At 25.2% G+C, this 10,941-nt stretch overlaps 1 non-coding gene across 1 annotated transcript; it reads left to right on the top strand.

Moving 5' to 3' along the window:
* Positions 1-7,360: 7,360 nt before the first annotated feature.
* TRNAA-UGC (transfer RNA alanine (anticodon UGC)) lies at positions 7,361-7,432 on the top strand. The gene has a single exon. It is a non-coding gene; the product is annotated as a tRNA-Ala (tRNA).
* Positions 7,433-10,941: the final 3,509 nt, after the last annotated feature.

The raw sequence follows: 10,941 nt of genomic DNA on the forward strand, positions 1-10,941 counted from the left end.
TATTATAAATATTGTGCAATAATGATAGTTCAAAGATCAAATTAATGCAGCCCAATACAAAGAAATCAAATGCTTCCCTTTTGAGGATAATTATTTTTTTTTGCATTTGATAATTGATCAAAGAAAAATCTTGAAACTTTGGGATAAATGTCAAAATCAATTTATGAATGAATAATATTAAAAATTATAAGATTTAGTTCAATTAGATAGTTATTTGGATTATATTGAAGATTCTTTGTTTTCATTCTCTTAAAATCACAAAACATCAAATTATGTAATACAAATATATAAAGGAATGCACAAATTCTTATAAAAAGCATTCAAAGATTTTCATAATTGGATTAATATTTTAATATGTTATTTTAGTAGAAAAATATATATTGTCGTAAATATTTGCATATGAATCTATAATTTACAAAAAAAAATTCTTCATTAAAAATAAGACAATAGTTATTGTTTAAAAACTAAGACAGCGCATAACCATAAAAGTACAAATTTTTAAACAAAATAAATCAAGCAAGTTTAACTTAAGCAAAACTAAAAATAGAGCAAAAATCACTATTTACATATGTTTCAACACATCTTTACATCTAAACTATAGATAAATACTTGTATGACATAATCTATTTTAAGGAGTTAAAAATCCCGGACGAAGTAGAAGCATACATACAAGCTCTTACACTCCACAAGACACTTGAACACATCTCATTCGAGAGAAGAAGAGCAGTTGATGAAGATAGATCAAGGGAAGGTGTCAAAAGATGCATCAAGGAGTTGTGAAATATTCCCAACACGCTGACTAGGTCTAAATAGATAAAATCGATAAAAAGAAAATTAACCTATAAAATAATACCTAATAACATATAATAGCTCTTCTAAACACAATTTCCTCGAGCAAAAATTATTTAAGGTTTAAGTTTTTTATTGTGTTACAGCATTTACGATCCAATTCAAATTATTAATAATTCAATAAAGAGGTATGAAATAAGAAACGAATATCGAAAAAAAAACATGAAATAAATTTTGATTAAAGTTGTATCTAACAGATTAAAAAAACATATATAAAGATAATTAGCCTACAGTATAGGCCAAATATACTGATTATATTATTTTCATCAAAACTTTTTTGTTTATTTATATTTTATTTTCATTTTTAGCTCGATAATCTTGGCAAAAAAAAACTTCAGAATGCTTTTAAAACAGATATTGCTGATTTTTTATTTCCACTTCAACATCTTATAAATCTTACTCATGCCCCAACTTTTTCTAGCCTTATTTATTCCGTTGTATTCTTCGATCCTATTGTATATGAGCATGCTAGAATTGATTTTCTAGCTCGAGCTGTGCGACTTATGCTACTTTGTAACCAGACCATCCCAAGTTTTGGCTCATGGTATTATTTTAAATAAAAACTATTGATATTCAATAATATAAATTTCATCGATCTGTATTTCATGGATTTGATTATATTCGATTGAATGTACTGATTAAAGTACTACTTTTGACATGGCGCACAGGAAAGAAATAGAAAACCCGATCTTTTACTACTGCAAGCGCATTTTAAACCTACGAATTTTTTTTTTGATTTATTTGTAGATGGTTTTAACTTACTTCTTTTGAAGCAATATGAGCTGAAAACCTTGTGTGTGCTCTATAGAGCTGTACATGTTTGTAATTTAATAAATCATATCATCTGTGCATTTTTGATATAGCGTCAGTATAAACACATATTTATACTTAATTTAATCTCATCATCTTCACAGCAGTTTGGCATACATTTCATTTTTTTATACCTTTGAATTAAGTGTTTTTAACAAGTCTTATTTATAATTTTTTAACTTTAATCATCTTTACAACATTTACCCATATATATTCTCCCATATTACTTATTAATTCTGATTTTTCCGTATATATTTGTGTGTATGCAAGTATTTTCCTGTCATTCCGAACTCCTTAATATATACCTTATGGTATTGTATAGTCATTGCAAATAGACTATTCTTCTTTTACATTTGTAAATATGCGAGAGTAATTAGCAAGTAAATCATATAAAAAAGTATAAAAACATTAATATATAAGATTATAAAAGAAGAATACGTATTGTTGAATACTGTATAGATTATGATACTGAATGAGGTATTAGGCTATTGCTCAAAGATTAACCATAAGTTTTGCTTGAACAATTATTAATAGTTAAAAATCAAATTGATCCATAAATAAATGTAAATTGGTATGGGGTGATTACGTGTATGCCAAAAAAATATTTCAGCCCCAAAAAATGCATTTAAAAAAATTGAACAAAAGCGAAGCTGAAGGCATAAACATAAAAAAAAATAAGAAAAAAAGAATTTAAAATGAAAGAAATGTGTTTCGTTTTTAAGAAATAAGGATACAAAAACATTATCAAGGGAAAAAATTTGGACATGATTAGGTGAACCATTTTAAATATTTCAAACATTCTATCCCTAATTTACATACCAATAAAATCGAAGGTAATGCATTTTGGTATAAAAATTCATGTGTCAGGTGGAAATAGCAAAGAACAAATCAATATTTTTCTGGTGTCATATGTTTTTTTGAGGAATAGCAGATTGTATTCTTCATTATACTAAATAAAATATTCTTTCTTATACTAAAAAAATGCCTATTAGTAAATGATTGTGTGATTTTCGACATACTCAAAATATTCCCATATTCGCCGCATTAACCTAAAAGTGTACATAAATTTTATTCTTTTAAGCTCAAAACTTCAATATTCAATAATATAAATATTTTGGGAACATTAGTGTTTGGAGGCAATAAAATAATATTCAATTTTCAGTACAAAGTAATAAAATCACAAAAAGGCTTATTCATATTAGATTTAAAATATTTTGAAATAGAAACGTTTATACGGTGATTTAAAGTTGGGATCGGAATTTTTTATGCAAAATCTGCTTGATTTAGTTAGCCGTATATATTTTTTCTCGAACAAATAATAGGAGAAAAAGTAAAATTAACGTATAAACACGAAATAATGTCAACATTATAAGACAAATAATGTGCAAATATGACAGTGTTTATTTTTAGAACTTAGTTTATCCCTAAATTATATGTTGATTGATGTTTATAGAATCACAAACAATTAATATATAACAGTTATAGAAATTACAAGATAAAAGATTCCAAATCAACTTTTATTCTAATTTTTCACGAATAAAAAAAGCGCCAAAAATAAAGTTCAATCTTAAGGAATTTTATATTTGAACGTTTCGTTGATTTCATAAATTTTTAATGCCGATTTAAGTGTGTGATTCTTTAATATTTTTTAATTTTGAACATATACTGGGTATTAAAAAAAAGTAAATTATCACTTTTATCTGTATTTTTCAGAATTTAGACTTTTTACAGGCTCATTAGACCTTTGGTTTTTTAACATTCACAAAAACGCAACAGACATCATTATTTTATGAATATGAATGTTGTTTGTCTGTTTATTATAATGTAAAATATCACTTGCATGTTATACCTTTTTATATTTTTAACATTGATGAAAAAAATCTAGCGGTATTTTTTTGACTTCGTCAATTGGGTCACCGTTTTCGGGAAATACCCCCATCATACAAATAATAGCTTTATTACTGCACTTGTGTTCTAGAATTGTGTCAAGTTTTTTGGCCCCATAATAAAGTGTATGTTGAATCTGATGGTATTTTTTTACCTCAAGTCGGCCTACCAGGGTTTGCTGTATGAATTGCAGATGGGTGGCATTAATGGCTAATTTGAAAATTTAACAATGTTCTTGCGTGAGGTGGACGGAACCAAAAATCATCTAAATTAAAGATTCTAGGTGAATATTTACATTCTGGCAGTGATACATTTTTTTTATAAATCAATAAAGGAAAAATAAGTGTAATAAATTATTTTGTCATTTTTTGCATAAGTATTAAAATGCGATAATTTTGATCGTGATAAAAATTTTAATTGAAAGGAAGCACATTGATTTTTACCATAAAAATGCCACTGAGATATCCCACGCAATTATTTATATCTTTCATTAATATATATTAAATTTAGTAGTATTTAACTAATTGTATATATTTCATTAATATATATGAAATCATGCGTTTTTATACTATTTATATCTTTCATTAATATATATTAAATTTAGTAGTATTTAGCTTATTGTATATACTTTATTAATATATGTTGAATTTAGTAGTATTTAACTAATTGTATATATTTCATTTATATATATGAAATCATGTGTTATTATACTATTTATATCTTTCATTAATGTATATTAAATTTAATATTATGCAATTATTTATATCTTTCATCAATATATATTAACTTTAGTATTATTTAACTATTTGTATATCTTTCATATATATATATTAAATTTAATAGTGTTTAGCTAATTGTATATTTCATTTCTATATATTAAATTTGGTAGTATTTAACTATCTATATCATTAATTTATCATAAAAGGTATCTGAAAGAACTCTAAGTAACTAACCAGATTGAAACATATATACAAACCTCGGGATTGCGAAAAACCTTTGAATTAATAAATATTAATACGCTTTGCGCACGGGAGATCAAGTAAGTTGTGCTTGGGAACAAAAACTAAAATTATAACGAATAATTAAGACCTAAAATAGATAAATACTCGCATATCTTTCATTATATATAAGAGAATTGGATTTATTTAACCATTTGTATAATGATTTATATAAAATATTTTCTATAACTATTGGTATCACTTCTCTGTACCATCTTATCCCAATTACTATGTAATTTTTGCTTATGAGTTATTTTTGATGCTGTAATTTTAGGTTTTATCATCAAACGTAGCGTGATTCATTTACCTGGTGTAAACTACATCTATACTTTTAACTTTATCCACTTCTTTTATTTATATCATGATTTATATTGAATTTTATTCTTAATGCTTTTTTTACAAGGATGAATAGCATTTTCCAAAACCGAAAATATATAATACTTAAAGCCGTACTCGTGATTTTTTAAATATAAATTTTGTGCAGCCCAATCCAAATATAAAAAATAATGAAAAAGATAATATACAATTTCAACCAATGCGATTCAAAAAAGTGTTCTGGCGCAAAACTTATTAGACTAAAGCGTGTCACTGAAGTGAAGCCATCACGAAAATTTGGAGGCATAGTGTTATCGCCAGAAGGTGAACAAGCCCTATCGCCAGCCGATTCAGAGATAATGAAAACACATGGAATTGGTGTTATAGATTGTTCATGGAATATGTTAAAAGAAACTGATTTTAAGATTTTGCCAAAGAGACATAATCGACTTCTACCATTTTTAGTTGCCGCGAATTCTGTTAATTATGGGAAACCATACAAGATGAACTGTGTTGAAGCGATTGCGGCGTCTTTGTATATTTGTGGGTTTGAAGATGAGGCTTTTTCGATTTTTGAAGGCTTTAATTATGGTAATACTTTTTTTGCATTGAATGAAGAACTTTTGGATGCGTATAAAAATTGTAAAGATAGTGGTGAAGTTGTTCAGGCTCAGAATAGTTATCTCGAAAAATATAGAAGAAAGAAGGATGAACCTGTATAATCCACTTTTGATTGTTTTAATATATCAACATTTGAGTTTTCATTATTATGATCTATTTATCAGTTAAATTTACTACTATAAATTCGTACTTTTTCTTCTTCAAGCTTAACTTAATTAGTTTACGTGTCCCATATATTATCTATAACTTCTTCTATCTGTAATTTTGGTTGTCTATAATTTTGGTTGTCTATGATTTCTTCTATCTATAATTTTTGGTTGATGATTTTGGTTGTCTATAATTTTTGTTGTCTATACTTTTGGTTATATCTTATTTCCCCATATCTAAACCTTTTCTATTTCTAAGATTTTTACGCGCTAAAGAATATCTATAAATCTTTTGGGTATCTATTATTTTGGTTATTTGTACTTTAGAAATATCTTCTTCTCCTATACCCACCTTTATGCCTTTTTTATTTCTATTACTTATTAGTTCAAGATGTTCCGCAATATAATAGTCGAATTATACCACAAAGAATTTTTTATCTTCACAGCCTATATATGAAAATTTCTCTACAATATAATACAAATGATTTGTCCGTTGTTTAATTAAAATGTGTAAACTATTCGTTTGTATTCATCCACACTAAATTATATTTCTTTGAAGTTCTATAAAGCCTAGTTGTTCTGAGCAAAAATTATTTTGTATGCACATACAGAAAGAATATGATTTCCCTTTATGTGTATCAATTAAAACAATATCCTAAAGGAATACCAAATTCTTTTAATATAAATTTTCTTGGTTTAATACATTAATATCATCCGCTGCTTTTCTGTGATTGTTTTTTCTGGGTGCTTTTCTGCTTTTTGCCAGCCATCGAAGCTACTAAATATTTTCAATTATTTTAAATAATAATAAATTTATTTTTTGAAGCTTCAATTTGTTCAATCAAATTGTGCGTGGCCTATAGAATAGATTTGTTTTGGATTTTTTTAGCCTCACCGTCTTTATAATCCTCCTCATTACATCATCATTTTTCAAGATTCACAAATTCAAGTGTTTTCCTCAATTTTGTTGTTTGTGTGTATTTTTCGACTTCTGTTTGTATAATAACATATTGATAGGCCACTTATAGTACTTTTCGACTCCACCATTCTTTTTATAAAGTATGGTACTGTTCGTATTCTGCTTTTTTAAATTACGTTGTGTGTATTTTATTTTCTTAGATTCTAATTTACAACAATAATCAGGTTATCTATACTTTTATTCCCATTTCCATCAATGTGATCAAGTTTTTCTTATATTCATACATAAAATTTCTTGGAATTAATGTATATTTCTCAAACCTCAATCTTACATAGCACAATAGTATGATATTATTCTTTAATTTGCCTGGAATAATTCTTTTCTTATTTCAATATCAAAATAAAATTTGATTCATTTTTTCCATATGTCAATGAAGTATGGATAGATTTCATAATCTTCATTCTTCCATTTAGTCAATGAAATTACACTAAGGATTAAAATCGATACATATTAGTTTATCAGTATGAATAAATATTTCTTATTTCAACATTATTATATAATATTTGATATATTGTTTTCTTTGGGTAATCGAAACATGGATATATTTCATAATCTTCATACTTCATTTAGTCAATTAAATTACGCTAAGGACTAAAATCGATATTATTATTTTATCGGTATGAATAAATATTTCTTATTTCAATATTATTATATAATATTTGGTTTGCTGTTTTAAGATGATAATCGCAATATACTATCATAGTTTCATTCTTACATATAAAGAATATAAAATTGTATTATTTACGAGTTTTCAAGGGGATGTGGCTCAACGGTAGAGCAGTTGCTTTGCATGTAGAAGGTTCGGGGTTCGAATCCCTGCATCTCCATTTTTTTAAGAAATAAATAAATATTTACCTCCAAATAATTTAAATAGCAAAAAAAACTTCCAAATATTATGAGATACTCATTTATCAGAAAGACAAAACCAAATGAAATCGAGAAAGCGCTTCTCTGCGAACAAACCAAAATTTTGATTTTACAAGGACCATCTGGTTGTGGAAAAACGCACACAATAAATGAAATATCAATACAAAATAATTTAACAATCGAGTACATTGAAAATACAAAAAAGAACATAATGTTTATTTCAAAAAAAACTGTTGGATTGACTGATATCGATGACAAACATAATTTAAAAGAATTTATTAAATTGAATCTAGGGTCAAGAAATAAAATAATCATAGAAACCAGGATGAATATTAGCTTAAAGGAACTCAATGACGATAAAAACAGCATTCCTAATAAAATTATAGCGAACAGTATTTGTAATTCATCAAGCATATACATTATTTCATTTAACAAAATAACGGATACTGCCATAAAAAAATATTTTCCGTATAGTACACATCTGATTAATGGAAATTTACATCGATTTTTTATATACCAAAAGAACAAAAAATTCCTTAATGTTTCAATTTCATCTATTTCAATTTATAACATGCTAGGCAAAATATTTTATTCTAATAATTTGAATAAAAAAGAAAAAATTGCAGAGGTTAAAAAAACTATAAAGTTTTATGAATCACACAAAATCGATAACTATATTTTAGAAAATTATCCATATTTTATAAGGAATGAACCGGAAAATTTGTATGATTTTATTGCCCTTTTTTCATTATATGATAATATCGGGAATCCTGCACATAAATATAAATATGGCAAAGTTCTTGATTATTCATATATGATAATTATGAAGGTCTTTGATGACCAAAAAGAAAAACCCGATGGATTCTTTAATTTTAACTCTCTTCCAAAAATGCCACCGAAAAAGAAACTGCAATTTTATAAATAAATTGAATTTTTTTATATAATTAAAAAAGGTATTTGGATAAATAAACACAATTTAAATATATTATGAATACAATCCTTCTTTATTTTTTATATTAACATAATATGCCTTACTAAAATATCTATACTGCAATTTATTTCGTAAAAAAAATTATATAGCACACGAAAACATAACTTAAAAATTTATATCTTCGTTTTCAGAATATAATGATTTTAGTTAAATTATATATTCACATGCGAAAATATACTTTAGAGTATTTGATTAAACCTATGAATAGATAAAAAAATAGAAGAAACTTTTAGTAAAACAATTGAAACAACTAAAATAATATTTTGTTTATTTTTTAATATATATTTGTCTCTATATATATTACAAGCTGTGCTTTTTTAGACTATCAAATAGAATTTAAATATACTGTTTCATATTCCCAAATATTTTAAAAATTTCTGTTGTTAATTAGATTTGAAAAATAAATATATTTATGATAGACACATGCCCCAAACGTAATCCCTTTAAATCTTTTTTTATGGGTAACAGGATCCAAATTTAATTGTCTATAAAAATCAACAATATTCGTTACTTTCAAGAAAAATATATTACATCGGTCTTATTATCATATTTAGATCCTATTTCTGCATTTTTATTGAGGTCACAAAGATCCTTATTACTTTATCTTGCCCAAAAAAAGCAATAATATTCGTAACTCTACGAAAAATAGATCGTATCGGTCTTGTTATCATATTCAGATACTATTTCTACATTTTTTATTGGGCAACAAAGATCCAAATTTATTTATCTTGCCCAAAAAAGCAAATATATTCGCTGATTTTACAAAAAAAATAAATGATTTCATCTCTATTATAGTAATCATATACTATTTCTACATTTTTTATAATTTACAAGGATCCATATTTCTTTATCTTGCCAAAAAAAAAGCAACATTATTCGTTAATGTTTACAAAAAATAAACAATCTCATTCTTATTACTATATTTGGATCTTCTCTACATTCATTTTTATAAATAAAAAGGATACAAGTTTCCTTATCTTGCTATAAAAAACCCGAACGATTTCTCCAAATTTATGCTAAAACGTAAAAATAATAAGATTATCATGATTTTCTCTGAATATCATACTATAGGAACGATTAATAGAACAATTTTGATAGCCTAAATACTTTTAAATTCGGAAAATTTCCATCTATTCTATAATCTAAAAAATCTTGCATTGAATTATGCATAAATTGATATCAAATGTTTATATAACAGGTCATACATTTTTGGGCTAGAAAAAACTCAAAGTCTAATTATAATAATTTTTAAGAAAAATATATAAAGTGAAAAAAATAATATTAACCACATCGCTAACTATATTAAACGGATATCCCGAAAAGAATATTTGAAAATTATACCAAAAAAAATCTAACGTTAGATTTTTCGGAAAGTTCGAAGGGATTATTATATTCATTTTGTGAATACTGTGTTTGATCTTTTTTGTCCAAAATAATGATATATAAAATTTATTTTCAAAAAAAATGATTCATAAATAAAAAAAAAGGCTCTAGATATATCAAAACATACCAAAAAACTTACATTGATTTTACTGAAACTAAAAAAATATAGTATTATATATGATATCGTGTATAAACTGTGCTATTGGTTTTTCTTATGTATTTCGAAATTAAATTTATGTTTAAATTCTTGATAAATAGAATCAAGATACCAAAAGAATTTGCTGTTATTACTAAATTTCTGATAATATATATTAAAACCTTTTTTTCTGCCGAAATAAATATGGTGTAAACAGATAACTGTTCAAATTACCATATTTCTAGGCAAAAATAAATACATAAAATATAAATAAACAAGGAAAATCTTTATTCTCTGTATCAATGATGGCACTTTATTTTTTTCTTTAAGTTAACCATAGTGATATAAACAAAACGCCGGTAATATATGGGAAGATTTTTTAAGCTTTTCCGAAGCTCTTTGTCTACCCTAAGAAAACATTTTAAATAGCTATTTGACAAAAATAAGTAGCTAAAGAATATATTTTATAAGATAGATGGGCAATTAAAAGAATATAAAAAAGCAATTTTAAAATATTTTAGATCAAGAGCGATTTATTGAAAAAAAAGGATCTAAAGGTTTTTATGACTCTTATTTATGCAGAAAATAATAACCGAAATTGTAAATTTTTGTCTATTAAAATGCTCTTCTTTTTCTAATTTTTGGCTTTATTGTATATGGATCTGTTTAATCGAACACACAAAAAGAAAAATATATACTTTGTGTTTTTTAATATGAATTTAAAATCTTTGTATTGTTTCTTAGTTTAATTATCAAGAAAAATTATTTGAAACCACTTTTTATATAGATGCACTAAATTACATCTTGAAATCATGAATATAACTTTGATCCTCGAATAGCGTCAAAAAGAGCACTGATCACCATTTTATATTTTAAAAGGTGATTAAGGATTAATGCCGATTATTTATGAAAGGAAATCACAAATATACACTATTAAAAAAAGACAAAACAATCTTAAA

This window comes from Rhyacophila brunnea, unplaced genomic scaffold, assembly GCF_057557595.1.
Source record: "Rhyacophila brunnea isolate RB1 unplaced genomic scaffold, BYU_Rbru_1.0 scaffold_32, whole genome shotgun sequence".
In the NCBI taxonomy this organism is placed as follows: Eukaryota; Metazoa; Arthropoda; class Insecta; order Trichoptera; family Rhyacophilidae; genus Rhyacophila; species Rhyacophila brunnea.